The sequence below is a fragment of the Myotis brandtii genome, unplaced genomic scaffold (assembly GCF_000412655.1).
Source record: "Myotis brandtii unplaced genomic scaffold, ASM41265v1 scaffold927, whole genome shotgun sequence".
NCBI classification, from domain to species: domain Eukaryota; kingdom Metazoa; phylum Chordata; class Mammalia; order Chiroptera; family Vespertilionidae; genus Myotis; species Myotis brandtii.
The window spans coordinates 1,231,426-1,246,912 of NW_005371823.1; the positions used below are offsets into that span (position 1 = coordinate 1,231,426).

The following is a 15,487-nucleotide window of genomic DNA, read 5'->3' on the forward strand; positions in this document are numbered from 1 at the left end:
AACTCTCTGGAAAAGGAATTGTGGGAAGAAGAGGTTTATGAAGTGAATAATCATTCCATAATCAACGCCCTGATGTTTATATTTACAACAGGGGCTGCAACTCAAATGTCTATGAAGGTCAGGAAGGAAACCTAAATGAGTGACTCAGGGAGAACCTAATAGAACAGGGAATGCTAGGGATGTAGAAACCAGGTGGTCTTATGCCCCTTGAAAAGGCAGCAGCTACTCAGTCTCAGCCACTTGTTGGCATGTAGGATCAGTACTGCCAGAATTTAGATTTTTACAGAAATGCAAAATTTTGGATTTTATTACATTTCCTGATTTTTAGCAGACTATGCAAGCAAAGAAAACATAACTAGACTTCCCTTAATATTTTATAAAAAATTTAAATGCACAAAGAATTATACAGTGAATATTCAAATACTCACCACCTTGTTTCTACAGGAAACATTTGGTTATTTGCTTTATCACAACAAAGAAAACATGACTAGATTTCCCTTAATATTTTATAAAAATTTAAATGTACAAAGAATTATACAGTGAATATTCAAACACTCACCACCTAGTTTCTACAGGAAACATTTGGTTATTTGCTTTATCACATAGTATCTATCCTTTATCCATCCCTTTACCCATCCATCAGTCCATTTTAATTTTTATGCATTTCAGTGTGAACTGGAAACATTAGTACACTTCCTTTGAAACACTTCTGTTTGCCCATTTTTAAAAATCTCTAGTTTCATCTATTTTTATACATTTACCTATATGTGAGTTATCATGTATATGTGTGTGTTTAAAATTAAGCTTGTTATTTTTATACATTCTGGGGTATGAAGTGGTTAACCAGTAATGCCCCTGCATTGCTGTGGGTAGAACCAATGCTTGATGGTGTTTCACAGGAATTGTCATGTGTTGGGGTTGAAATGGGTGACATGGGGAATGATTTGAAAGTTTAGAGTCCATTTTTAGCCCAGATCTAAATCTGGGACTTATTCTTTCTGCCTATATTTGCAGAATAAAAGCAACCCTTTCATGGCCACAAAGAGAATGCAAGGTGCTGTATGGGAGGAAGACAACGTAGAAGAACTCAGCTACTACTGACCTCATGCCAAAGGGTCCAGGCTAAGGAGACAGAGAGGGATGGGGAGCTGAAGGCCCACACAATCAGACAAGCTGTTACTATGGTAATTGGTGGCAAATATCCTGCTGATTACATTGAAAAGAAGCAAAATCTTCATTAATTAGCAAAATATACACAGTAACAATTAGTAAAATGTGTATAATTACACACCGATGGTATCTTTCTTCATGCATTGTGCCAAGCAGAGTACTAAGAGCTTTGCCACATTTTAATATTTTTAATAACAGAAAGATCAAATTATGAGGTAAGTAGGAAACTGAGGTTTAGAGAGATCTTCTAGTAGTGTATCAAAAATCACACTGTTGGGAAGTGGCAGAACTAAGATGTGACCCCTAGTCTGTCTTGTGCCAAACATATTCTCCCTTATCACACAATTATACTGTGAATCCTCTAAAATATTTCAATATTGAAAATAAGAGTCTTGGGAACAGAATATGACTAGGATCAGCTACAAAACTTGTGGGGCCTGATGCAAGTTCCGTTGTTCATAAAGTATTAAGAATTTCAAGACAGAGGGAACAAAGCAATAAACAAAGTGTGGGGCCATTCTTTGCTTGGTCCCTGTGTGACTGCACAGGTTACATGCCTATGAAGTTGGACTTGGATTACAATATGGAACTGAAACCCACAGAAGGTCATTTACAGAACATCACACACACACACACACACACACACACACACAGGGATTTGACATAGATGAGAGGAGAGAACATATACAGCCTCAGAGCCCCTTTAGTTAGCCAGAACTGGAAATTTATATAGGAAACACACTTTATTGTAGTATTTGTAGGTAGCATATAGATTATACAGTAAAATGTATGTAGAACTCAATGGGTAGTGTGCTTTCAATCTTTCATGACTTATCTATAATAATAAAAGTGTAATATGCTAATTAGACCGGACAGCTGAATGACCTTCCGATGTCATTCCAGATGTCCTTCTGGACGAAGCTGCGGCAGCGGGGGCGGAGGCAGAGGTGGTTAGGGGTGATCAGCAGGCAGGCAAGCAGTTAGGGGCAATCAGGCAGGCAGGTAGAGTGGTTAGGGGTGATCAGGCAGGCGGGTGAGCAGTTAGGAGCAATCAGGTAGGCAGGTGAGTGCTTAGGGGTGATCAGGCAGGCAGGCAGAGGTGGTTAGGGGCAATCAGGCAGGTAGGAAGGTGAGAAGTTAGGGGCGATCTGGCAGGCAGGCAGAGTGGTTAGGGGTTATCAGGCAGGTAGGTGAGTGGTTAGGGGCGATTAGGGAGGCAGGCAGACAGGTGAGCAGTTAGGGGTGATCAGGCAGGTAGGCAGAGTGGTTAGAAGCCAGCGGTCCCAGATTGCTGCAAGAGGGATGTCTGACTGCCGGTTTAGGTCCTGGATTGCAAGAGGGTGCAGGCTGGGCTGAGGGACACCCTCTTCCCCTTGCACAAATTTCGTGCACCAGGCCTCTAGTTGTTTCACAAAGTTCTCAAGTTAACTACTCCAGTGTTGTAGCATGTTTTCTGGATAAGTCCCTCTTGACCATGCTGTCAAAATTCTGGTGTCCCAGTGGGTGAAAATAGGTAAACCTCCCTGCCCCACTCCTATACCTCCCCAGATGTGCCCATAGATGTGACTTTTGCCAGTCTTATTGTGTGACTTCAGTCCTGGAGATAAGTCACGTGACTTTTGCATAAGTCCCTACAGCCCTTACACACCCTCAATCACAGTATTGATCTTATGAGATCAAAATTTGTTTGGGCAGAAGGGACTTTAGGGTAAAAGGGAGGCTAGTGAGTCTTTCCACGTGATACATGCAAATGAGCACAGCTCTCTATAGGCAGAATGGTGAAGCCATCAAACTTGTGTTCAAATTGCTTCTCTCTGCTGCCCTACTCTCTCAGTGGTCATCTCTTTCTCCTTAGCATGAATCTCTTTGGGGCATCCTTGGTTTGGGTCCCACTATTCCTTTATCTCCTTCAGATTGGCCCATTGCCCATCAAGCTCAGACCTGACTCTTTTCTCTCTTCTCAACATAGGACTATACTGTGTGATTGGCCAGGAGGAAATTAATCTCATGTATTAATTTGAACTAAGACTAATGGCTAACACTAATCTGATGGATTGCTCTCACATTTTATAATGCCTTAGTTCAAGGATGAGTGATAAGGGAACATTAGGTATCCGGGCTGAAACTTTGCAAGAGATCTCCAACAGAGGGGCTATTCCCTGCCTTAGTCTGACATTAACAATACTGAACTTAATTCACTGGGAGGAAAGTTCAGCTCTCTGTGAGTCAAGTGAAGAAACAACAGGCAATTCATATTTGTGAACTGTTAAATGAAACTTTAAACAGTATACTTTTTGCTTATCAAATGTTGAAGTTAAAAATAGATAATGAATGCTGTAGAGGATGAAGTGAAATTGATACTCATAGTGAAGAGTATTGATTTGCATATACTGTCTGAAGAAATTTGGCTGTTTGATAGTAATGGTTAAAATAGACATTTATATCCACATTATACATACATGTTGTATATGTATATACACATACACATGTACATATATATACATAAGTAAAATATTTTAAGGCTCCATATGGTCAACAATGCCCTGTGCAATCTGGCCCTGCCTACCTCTGCAGTCTCATGTTTCAGCCTCTCCTTTGAGCTCTGAGTCTATTCACACTGGCTTCTCTCAGTTCTCCAATACACCTTATGCTCCCTCCTGCCAGGGAACATAGATTAGTTATTCTGCCTGGATGGTTCTTTCTCTCTCTTTTGACTAATCAATTCCTGATCATCTCCCAGATCTCAGTTGAAGTCATCTTCTCAGACCACTACTCCACCTCCCCTTACCTCTTAAGGTGAACAGGTTCCCTTATCTTCAGCTTTTAGGGACTGTGGGCCAAGCCAGCTCAGCCAAGGGTTTACAAGCCTGAGTGAGGGCAGTGAATGGATGAAGAAATGACAGACAAAGAGAATAAGCTGGGTCTACGTGGATCTTCCTGTGCCTGGCTGAGGCCACAGAGAGAGATCCAGAGGCAAGCTGAGCCTTTATTTTATAGCCAGAGGTAAACAAGGTAGTGGTCACCATAGTTACAATGTTCTTGTGAGTTTCACTTGTTTTGGCAGCACTTGCTGCATCTCCCTCAGCCCATTAGCTTCCCAGATAAGATCTAGGGAGCCTCATAAGGTCAAGCCTAATTATGCTAAGAGGACTGTGCCCTCTAAGTTGGGACTTGTTTGTGGCTTTGCCAACAGGTCAGTCTGAGGCTTAACCCTATGCCCTACAGGACTGCATTCCTTTCCTTGTGGTACTTAGCCTAGCAAGTACTGACATTCTCCTTTGTGTGATTATATTATTCATCTGCCTCCCTTCGTGCACTGTAAACTCAAGAAGAGCAGGTTTGTGTTCACCTTGCCATCTCCAGTGCCTAGACAAGGTCCTGGTATTTAGAAGGTGCTCAATAAATACTGATTAGTTAAATGAATGGTGAGATTACAATCAGTTTTTATTTCCTTTTTGCTTTCTTGTACTTTTCAAATTACAATGATCATGTGATACTTTCATAATAAAAAGAAAATCCAAAGAAAAGCCTTTTCTTCCCTGTGAGGCTGCAGCTGTCCTCTGCAGATCCTTCTGTCTTTGGCACTGATCCCTCTGGCTGCTACTGTTCTGGGCTAGTTTACACCCTGGAGCATGACTATGCTGCACTGCTTGAAGTTCTTCCCCAGGTGGGGTAATTCTTTCCTGCCCATCACCTTAGTGTGATTTGCCACAAAGCAGGTGACTTGGAATCCTTCTGTTACCTCTCTCCTGCCCTCAGGGGTGCATCCTGGTGGCTTTGATGGCTCTTTGACAAAGCTGCATACCAAGCCTGTGTGCCAGCTAATGAGAACCAGCATGATTTCACTGACTGTAAGCCCTGCTGTAGTGTCTGAGGATATATTTCTGGGCATGAAACCCTCACACATCACCCCACTCTACTCCCCCATATTCAAGAGAACTATAGTCATTATGACTTCTCCTGTTGACTCAAACCTCAACTTTTTCAGGGAATTGATGTGAGTGAATTAATGGTTTCAGCTTAAGATCCAAGTTCTTGCTATATTCCTACAAACTGACCTCAAAAATGCAATTATGGTTGTAGCTAAGTGAGAGTGATTTCTCCATATGGTGCTTCAGGTGGCATTTAAGATATTTTTAATACTTCTGTGGGCGAGCTAAAAAAAAAATCTTGTCAGTCTGCAAACATTTTACCAGCCTCCACAATGTACACCTACATATTGAAACATTACAAGGAGAATTCATCATTTCAAATCCTCTTCAGAATTAGTTGGGAAATAAATAATATGGATGGTGCATCAGAAGAGACTGAGCCCACTCAATCTGAAGTGGTACCATTCCGGTAGTTTGAGTAAGTATTTTCAACTGTTATGTAAGTCCTGACTTTTCCACGTACCGGTTTATCTTTTCTCAGACTGTGAAGCCATGTTAAGTGACATTGTCACAGCACAAAGCCTTGTTTATCTGAGTTAGAGCCCTAGATGTGCTGCAGAGATCGACATTCTGATGCCATTGAGTATTTTCAGGAAATGTGTGGGTGATGAGTAGCTATTGATCAACAGAATAGCATCTATATTAGGATGAATGTGGCAGCAGGCAAGTTGCACTTATCCGGTGTTGGAAGGAAAAGCTGATTACACAGCTGAGGGCAAATGAGGTGGAAACATCTTGGAGATTAGGTTTGCTCCCAGTGTCCTACATTTCACAGGGATGTGATCATTGGTTTCATGTTAATGTCTCCCATGGATAGCCTTTCTCTTCCCATTGTCTTGTGGTTGAAATAAATCTAACAAAATCTATCTTGGAGAAAGCTGCATGTATAAATTTACCTCAGTCAGGACAGAGAACATCAACATTGGGGGTCCTGTGGTAGGTGTTCTGGGATAACTTTGTCATCCCCCATCTGTGACAGATGAGGACAGTGAGGTCCAGATTGGTTGAGGTGATTTAGGCCATATAACTAGTGAGTATAATGAAATGGTGGGCCCTTTCTAGAATTATTGTTATGTTGTTATATCCTGTCAGAGCACAGTCCTTCTCTGTGGGAGGGCAAAGGCTATTCCCCAGGGAGTGATCGTTGGGGTGCTCTTCTTGTCTGTGTTCTCTTCACACCTCCCAGAATGCACTTGCGGTGTCTAGTCCCCATTTGCATTGCAGCTGGTCCCTCCTTGACATCCACACATGGGTTCCACAGATGCCTGCTCCCTGAAATCAGCTCTTGGGTAAAAGAAAATCCTTGCTCCTGACTGGCCACATAATGGGAATGTGGGGCCCTGAGGCAACAGATGATGTCACCCGCCACATCCCATCTCTTTATCCCCATCTGGACTGGAGTTCTTCCAAATGGAACCACCGAAATGTTTGTGTTTTCTGTGTGTCTGGTTCCTCTGCTTCTTTTTTGAACCTCTTTTGATTTTCTAGCTCACACACTGATGTTGCCCACCCCAGGAAGGACAGAGATTCAATTAAACAAAGCAGATCACTTATTATATGCAAGGCATTTGGGAGGTGAAAAAGGTAAAGGGCAGCCAATCCTCTCCCTTGAGTTGTTTTTAATCCAGAGGCAGAAACAAGTACATCTGCAGCCCTTTATGGAGGGCAAGGGGATAAGAGAAGTACAAACAACACTCTGCAGAAGCACAGAGTTGGAAATCAATTCTGACAGGGAATGAGGGATGGTTTCAGGAGGAAGTGGCTTGTGAGCTGGAACTTAATGGTGGAAAGCCTTATCTCATTCTCTGAAAGGAAGCACTTAGTGGTTAAATTATGACATCTGTGGCTTTCATTGACTGTAGAAGTGTACAACTGGAGGACTGGGAAGCGTTGGGGATATGTTAGAATCCACTTGAATCTAGAGCCTAGCTTATGTTTCTCTTTCTCTATTTTTTGCAGGAAAAGGATGGTTTAATTTTTTGAAATTAAATATCCTCAGAGTCTAGTACAGCATCTAGTACAGCATATAGTATTAGGCACTTAGTAACTGTTTATTAATGAGGAGCATATACAACCCTAAGTATCCATATCACTCTTAATTAGTGTATACCTTTGTATTGAGCTATAACCTTTAACTTATTTATATTTTGTCTTTAAAATAACCTCTTTGGGGAATATTTTTCTTCTTTCTTTTTGAACCACCTCCTACACACTCCTCCCTCCCAATTTTAGAACAAGTACATTATTTCCAAGTTTGATTAAAGGTCAGAATAGGATTTATGAATCTCTTCAGAAAGCTTTTGAAACAATGCTAGAATAAGATTTTGGGTTATATTCTCTTTTTTATTTATAGGACTAAACTCTTATGGCCATGATACTTTGTTGGTTTACTTTCAAAGATTCCTACTTCAATTAAAATCCAGTGAGACTCAAACCCAGAAAAAATTTACCTCCTTCCCATCAATATCAAATCACACCTCCCACCTATGAACAAAATGACTTGCAATTGTTCCTAACACATGTCAGGGTTGCTGCTTCCCTCCTAGAAGTGCTTCTGAAGCTGCAGTTTCAAGAAGTTAGTAGTGTGGGAATTGGGTTCCTCTAGCATAGTTTATCAAATAATAATAACAGCAATAAAAATAAAACCCCAAACAAAACAAAAGTTCAAATAAATAAGCTTTGTGTTAGTGCTTCTTCTAATTTGTAATGATGAGTTTTAAACAGAACTGTTAACCTAGTATTGACTCAATTCCTAATTATGTGACCCTGGAACAATTACTTGACTGAGCTCTCTGAGCCCTCAGTTTTCTTATCTATAAGGTAAAATTTACACATGGTAGATGTATGGATTGAAGGAGATAGCTATAGATAAAAAGCCTATTTGGTGAATATTGTGGGTAAGAATGAATCAGAATTCCCATAAGCTGTTATTTCTAGAAAAAATATTTTTAAGTTCTTGTGTGTGTGTGTGTGTGTGTGTGTGTGTGTGTGTGTGTGTGTTTAATTGATTTTAAAAAGAAGGAGGGGGAGAGGGAGAGAGAAACATCAATGGGTTGCCTCAGACAAGTGTCCCCCCAGGAATCGAACCCTTCACCTTTTGGTGTATTGGCTGAGGCTCCAACCAACTGAGCCACACTGGACAGGGCGAAAAAAAATTTTTTTTTGAGGGAGAAAAATCACTTTAAAATAACTTTCCAAAGTGTTTCACACTTATTTGAAAATAGAATCTGTTCAGGATAGTCTCTTCTTTAGTACCAGATGAATGATAAACTTTGCATTTATCAGAAAGCAGATTAAAGGCAATACTGTTTCTTGCCTACCTACTTGAAATAGGAAGGAATGCCATCCAAATCACTATGTCATTAAGGCCTCAAATCCTCTTATGAAACATTTGAAGGTAGTTCGTGCGTTTCAGGAATGATTTGACAGTTGGGGGAAAATGGTTTACCTTGGATCAAGGTGTATACTGATTCACCAGCACAGAAACAGTGGCAACAAGATCTGAAACTCCGCGGTTTTCCAGCAAGCAGGTGGCCTCCACTGTGATGCCCAGGCCTCACGACACGGGGACTCAGTCTTTCTTTCCCAGATAGCCAAAACCCTGGCTCATCCTTTCGTCCAAACCAATTTAGCTCTTACCTCCAAATAGTCAAGGTCATTTGCCTGCCAACAGTTAAAGAGTTATTTGGAGGTGGAATTGGGGGTGTGAGAGAGACTGACATGAGTTTGGGATTACGTGTGGATTCTATTTCTTGAGTTTTCCTCTTTGGCTTGTTTGAGCACTTATAATGCTAGCTTGTGGGTACAGGGGCAGGGGCGCTGACCTGACCCCTGGAGCTGCACAGCCAAGCTGGATCCCGGAGGAGGCGTGGGAACCTGGAGAATCACGGGAGTCATGGACCTGCCCCCTTCCCCCTTCGCTTGGAGCTGGTCGGGGGAGAGCGCTCTGAGTGTGCCCGGACGCAGGGGATTGGCTATGGCCAGGGCTGTCACCTTTGACCTAACCTACCACCCACCGCCTCCAGCCCAGCAGCCTGAACTCGCTTTGCCCCCTAACCTCACGGCGCCCTCAGCTGCTGAATGGGCGCCGACGCCACCCGTCCCAATTGCTGTCCGCCCACCCCGGGCGCCGCTGCACGTTGTCATTGGTCCGCAGCTCTGCCGATCAGTCCACAGCTCACCTCCCCCAAACAGCTCGTCGGGCCGGCGAGTGCTAGGGAGGCGGGGCCTCGGGGCTGGGGGCGGGGATAGGGCGGGGCCTCCACGGAGGCCGGTGCAGCGGCCGCTTTAGCTTCTGGCTCTGGACTCCAGCGCAGCATCCTCGCTGCCGTGCCTAGGGCTGTTGCACCTGGTCAGGTAAGAGAGGTTTGTGTGCCTTGCTGGCGGTCTGCCCCTCCTTTTGTTTTTCCCCCGACCGAAGGCTGCCTGCTCCGCCTCCCGGGGCTTCAGGGCTCTCGCAAATAGGCACCAAATCTGTTTTGACCCGCTGCTATGTCTCTCCCCTTCTATGTCCGTTCCTTCAGCTCCCCAACAGAGCGGCTTTGAAGTGCGTTGGTGGGGACCCCAGGGTCACCCTGATGCTCTTCACTACAAAACTGTGGTTCACTCTCACGTCCCAGCCCCCTTGACTCGCCAATGCAGTCTCATTCCCAGTTTGGCAGGAGAAGGTGGATGGGTAGAAGGGCGGGCGGGGGAGGGAGGGATGCAGCGCTCTATTTTGAAACTGGATGTGTTTGTTTAGTTCAGAGGGGGAGCACCTTAGTGGGTTTGGTTTGGGAACAGGAAGCTGCTTGATGATTATGACTGGCAATGTATAGAAGGATATCTGTTGCTGGTTTGTGCTTAAATTTATAGGTGACATTCATCACCACTGTTTTCCTCTTTCATCGTCATCATCATCACCATCATCATCATCACCTCCACCATCATCCTTTCTCTTCCTCATCAGAGCTCCTCAAGTTCTGCAGGGTCAGAATCTGTTCAGGCATGTAAGTGCTGATCCCTCAAATAACAAGCAGTGCCCTTGCCCTCTGAGGCCAGAGCCAAGTCCTCATTTAACTAAAGGATAAGTAGCTGGCAGCAGAGTGTAAATTGGGGGAGTTTCGTATCTCCATTCGCAGTTGAGATTGCCACAAAAAGAAAAAAAAATGAACCCTTGGTTTTAATTGTGCACCTTGCTGCTTGCTGACTTTTGGGGAGTTTGACACCGGCACTCACACATTCCTGATGGGCTGAATGCAGAGGCCAGGGCCTGTGGTGCAGACCTGTGCAATATGGGTGCTTCAGTCTTGGAGAGGTGAATGTCCAGACCCAGGCCCTTAGGAGGACCAGGTCAAGTAGCTTAGCATCTGACTTTCTTCCGCAGTGGTTCAGTTGTACTAAAGCATGATCCATGTTTGCATACAGGATATGTGTCACCATGTGCCATGCCACCTAGGAGGGTTTAAGTTCCTGGGAGAGAGAATTTACGTTGCGTTACCTACATCAGGTAGCAACTTATGGGCAGACCATTTGGATTCAATATCCCTTGCTCAGCTGTTCTTAGGACTTACTACAAGATCATTTGAATCTTAGACTTACCTTTTTTCAGGAGGGAAAACAGTAAAGCTGAGAGTTGCACACTGGATTGTCATTGTGGAAGATACTGCTTTGAACATGTTATAGAAGCCCTGGCTGATGTGGCTCAATTGGTTGGAGCATTGCCGATACACCAAAAATGTTATAAAAGTTCCAGGTCTTTGACCCAGGCTTGGTAGCTTAGTTGGTTAGAGCATTGCCCTGCGACGCAAGGTTGCAGGTTGAATCCTCAGGGCACATACAAGAAGCAACCAAGAATGCTTAAGTAAGTGGAACAACAAACCAATGTCTGTCTCTGTCTCTGTCTCTCTCTCTCAATATTTTAAAAAAACACACAAACAAAACAAAAACAAACAAACAAACAGCGTGCGCGCACACAAGCGCATGCACTTCTCTCTCTTAAAAAAAAGTCCCAGGTCTTCTTGGTCAGAGATATCTAATCACTAGTCTCTTTTTTCTCAACTGTGTTTATAGCCCATGAATAAAATGCCTTTAGATATACTCTAGGAACTAAGGAACAGTGGCTCTACTGGAGGGAAGCAATAGGTAACAGTTGGGAGGCAGTATATCATAAGGCTAAACTCATAAACCTGTCTCATGGGTTCAAATCCTGGACTAACCACTGACTAGCTGAGTGATTTTGTCAAGTCACTTACCCTCTTAAACTTTAGTTTCTTGTTTGTAAAGTCATGATATTATCTGCCTCATAGTGGAAATTGTAATGAGATAATATAATTAGAATGCTAAGTAGTTCTTGGCACATGGGAAATGAATGGTAACTATTATTAATATTAATAATATTTGCCAACAAGGATAACAAAGGCCAGTATTCTATCCCTAAAATGTGTATTTTTCCCATTGTCTTTACCCCTTTTTAGTTATTAAAGCTGATGCTAATGGGGATGGCAGTCATCAGGTTCCTCATAGGCCTCCATCTTGAAGGGGTGGCACCTATTGAAGCCACCTGTGTTTGGATGGACATTTCTCTCACCAGCTTGCACAAATGCTTAGCATGCTCTACAAAGATGCATTAAGGATGCAGCTCTAGAGAAGGTTTCTGGACCTCTGGGCCTGTCCTAGGCTGCTTCTTTCTCCTTGGTTCTTCAGTCCACTGACTTGGTAAATTGTGCTTTTTAAAAACTAGTGAATGTATTGGCTTCTGCCCAGGAGAAGCAAAACTGCTTTTCTTCTAATGTCCCTGGGAATTGAAGAAACTCTAACTTGCCAGCATGGAAGAACTTGTGTCTTACAATATTTTTCTTCTTGAAGAATAAGATATTTGTCTTTGCCCGTGCAGAAAACAGCAAGTGATTACCGAATATCCATGTGGTTAAATTTCCTTATTTAGAAAGAGTGGTTAAAAGTCTTATCTGCTCTTTGTGGATACTTTGAAATTTAGAATATATTGCCTATTGTATTAGTTAGGGTCCATTCTGTGTATGGGATGGAAAGCCAGCAGAAAGAATTCTAAGCAAAAATGAGCATTTTGGGCTAACATAACTGAGTCATTAGCAAGCTGTAATGTCTTGGTGAGGAAGCTAGTCTACCCTCAGCAGGTTCTGATATTCAGATGCTTTTGTGGTTGATTGGTGATTTTCAGTCTCTTTGTCTCTATCTCTTTCAGTTCTGTCTTTTATGTCTGCTTTTCTTTCTCTGTCTTGGCTTTATTCTTTTCTATCACAGACCTTGTCCTCTCAGTGCCTTCATGAACTCTAGATTCACATCCCTCTAGCTCTGTAACCTAAGGATAGCTCCCTTCTCTGGCTCCAAAGTAAATCTCAGGAAAGAACTGTGATCATCCTTGGTTATAGGATTAACCCTGCTCTGACCAGGGAATGGGGTCCTATGGTTACTATCATTGTCTGAGGGCACACCTCATATCCTGGCCTTCCTCCTTTTCTAGGACTAAAATTGGTAGATCTGAAGAAAGGGGAATGGGAGGAATGGGAGCAGATTGGAATTGGATGTGAAGATGGTAAGCATTCTTGACAGGATTCAGAAACACTTCTCTCCTGCCTCACATACTGTGACTCAGAGTCCAGTTTTGTTCAAGCTTTGGACTTGTGCATGTCACCCCAGGCAAAGGTGTTCCAGATGATCTTGCCTTTAATGTTTTTCTTTTTAAAACTTTACTTGTATAATTATAAAAATTCATCACAGATATTGAATAATATTCAGAGATCCCACTGTTGGCAGATCATGTTTGGGGTTACTCAGAATCTCTTGTTGGGCCTTAGTTTGCGCAGGAGTCATTCTTTTTGGATGTAAACAGTCTCTGTCTTACAAATCAGCTTTGTTTTCAGCAGGTCTCAGCCTGTGTGTTGACAGAGTTACAGCCGTTAATCTAATTTGCTTGATCTTGTAGAGATGCTAAACCATGGGAATTGTATCCTCCATGAAGCAAATATGAGCTTGCACCAACAGGCTGGCCTTGTGAGGGAATTGAAACATCCCTGTGTTTAGTGTCTGTGAAGAAGAGCTGACAAAGCAGTCATGTGTGCCTGTAATAAGATAATTATAAAAGTAGGAAGATGGGAAGGGCTACGAACCTCTTCACCTTATCAACATGTAAAAGGCAAGGTTCTGGGAAATGAACCATTCCCTCCCACCTGTGGCTATATGCAAAGCATGTCCCCGAGTAATCTGTATTTTTGTATTTCTTTAGGCTTTGAATATATCAGGCCATAGTATGTACGTATGAAGCTAGCGGAGGGGAAAGAGTTGATCTTCCCTTTGGGCCACCTCGCCTCACCTCTTTTTTGAAATTATTAAGACCTCTTAATTCACCTCTGCAAGAATTGGGCTACTAGCCAGTTTTTGTTCTTGATTTTTAAACCAATTCATCTATTTCCTGACCTTAATAAAAACTAACTTGTATTGTGTTCCATCATATTAGGGCTATGACTGTTTCTCCTTTCTAAAGAGTCATAGATCATTGTTAAAGACCAACATTTTTCAAATTAAATACTTTATTGCCTTGGTCTTCTGAGTCACAGACTATTGGAGGAAATATTTTGGAGGTAAGCAGGACTTTATTTTTATAACAAGAGAAAAACAAACAGAAGTTTATTATCATGTGTACCGCACTTACATATGAGAGTACCCAGACATGAGTAACTCCAAGGGTTGGGAGGGAACTTGGGCTTAAATACCAACTTAGGCCAAAGGAAAAGGAGTTTGGGGCTTCTGGGTAGAGAGGCAAGTTATGGGAAGGTAACCAGAAAAGAATGATAAACAAGGGTTGTTTAGTAAAGTTTGTTATGGAGATTTAAGTAAGTTTCTTCTCCATTCATAAGAGTTATTAAGAGTTTTCCTGTACCTGGCATGGGAGGAGATACTTTTTACGAATGGAAATTTATATATATAAAAACCTGATATGCAAATAGACCATAAAGCGGAACAACCGGTCGCTATTATGTGTGCTGTCCACCAGGGGGTGCGCGTGGAACATGGCGGGCGTTGGCAGTGGGCCGCAGAGCATGGAACATGGCGGGCGTTGGCCATAGTGGGATGGTGGAGCAGGTGAACAGGGGCGCCAGACCAAGGTGGGGCGCCAGTTGCTGTCATTGGGGTGAGCCTCTGGTGGTTACTGAAAATTCTTTGCTTCTGCACACCACGGTCCCACCTGGTGCTTGCACCTGCTGCCGGTGCCAGCCTGCATGCACCCACTGCCGGAGCCGAAGCCACCACTTGGCAACTGCTGCCAGTGCCTGGCACCAGCCCCAAAGCTCAGTACTGTCAGTGGGTGCGAGCGGCGGCTGCCGGCCCTGATTGCCCCTCACGGCTACTCCACCTCCCTCTGCTCTTGAGGGGTGATTGGGGCCAAAAACTGCCTCTTGCACCCGCTGCCAGTGACAGTCCCGCTAACACCTACTGCCGGTGCCAGAGCCGCTGCTTGCACCCATTGCTGGCACTGGCCCTTTTCGCACCCACTGTTGGCGTCCGGCGCTGGTCTCAATCACTTGGTGCTGTCAGCGGGAGCGAGTGGCAGCTACCAGCCCCGATCACCCCTAAGGACTTCCCCGCCTCCCCCTGCTCCTGAGGGGGGATTGGGGCAAATAGACCATAAAGCGGAACAACCGGTCGCTATTATGTGTGCTGTCCACCAGGGGGTGCGCGTGGAACATGGCGGGCGTTGGCAGTGGGCCGCAGAGCATGGAACATGGCGGGCGTTGGCCATAGTGGGATGGTGGAGCAGGTGAATGGCCCTTCTCGCACCCACTGTTGGCATCCGGCGCTGGTCTCAATCGCTTGGCGCTGTCAGCGGGAGCGAGTGGCGGCTACCAGCCCCGATCACCCCTAGTGGGCCGCAGAGCATGGAACATGGCGGGCGTTGGCCATAGTGGGATGGTGGAGCAGGTGAACAGGGGCGCCAGACCAAGGTGGGGCGCCAGTTGCTGTCATTGGGGTGAGCCTCTGGTGGTTACTGAAAATTCTTTGCTTCTGCACACCACGGTCCCACCTGGTGCTTGCACCTGCTGCCGGTGCCAGCCTGCATGCACCCACTGCCGGAGCCGAAGCCACCACTTGGCAACTGCTGCCAGTGCCTGGCACCAGCCCCAAAGCTCAGTACTGTCAGTGGGTGCGAGCGGCGGCTGCCGGCCCTGATTGCCCCTCACGGCTACTCCACCTCCCTCTGCTCTTGAGGGGTGATTGGGGCCAAAAACTGCCTCTTGCACCCGCTGCCAGTGACAGTCCCACTCACACCTACTGCCAGTGCCAGAGCCACCGCTTGCACCCACTGCTGGCACTGGCCCTTCTCGCACCCACTGTTGGCATCCGGCGCTGGTCTCAATCGCTTGGCGCTG

The 15,487-nt window shown here is 44.5% G+C and overlaps 1 protein-coding gene across 1 annotated transcript in view; it reads left to right on the forward strand.

Moving 5' to 3' along the window:
• Positions 1–9,367: 9,367 nt before the first annotated feature.
• FMN1 (formin 1) overlaps positions 9,368–15,487 on the forward strand; it is a 432,998-nt gene continuing 426,878 nt past the window's right edge. Inside the window, exons 1-2 of the mRNA XM_005885758.2 lie at positions 9,368–9,458; positions 9,957–10,090. The gene's annotated coding sequence lies outside the window, so the exon portion shown is untranslated. The remainder of the gene's footprint in view (positions 9,459–9,956; positions 10,091–15,487) is intronic.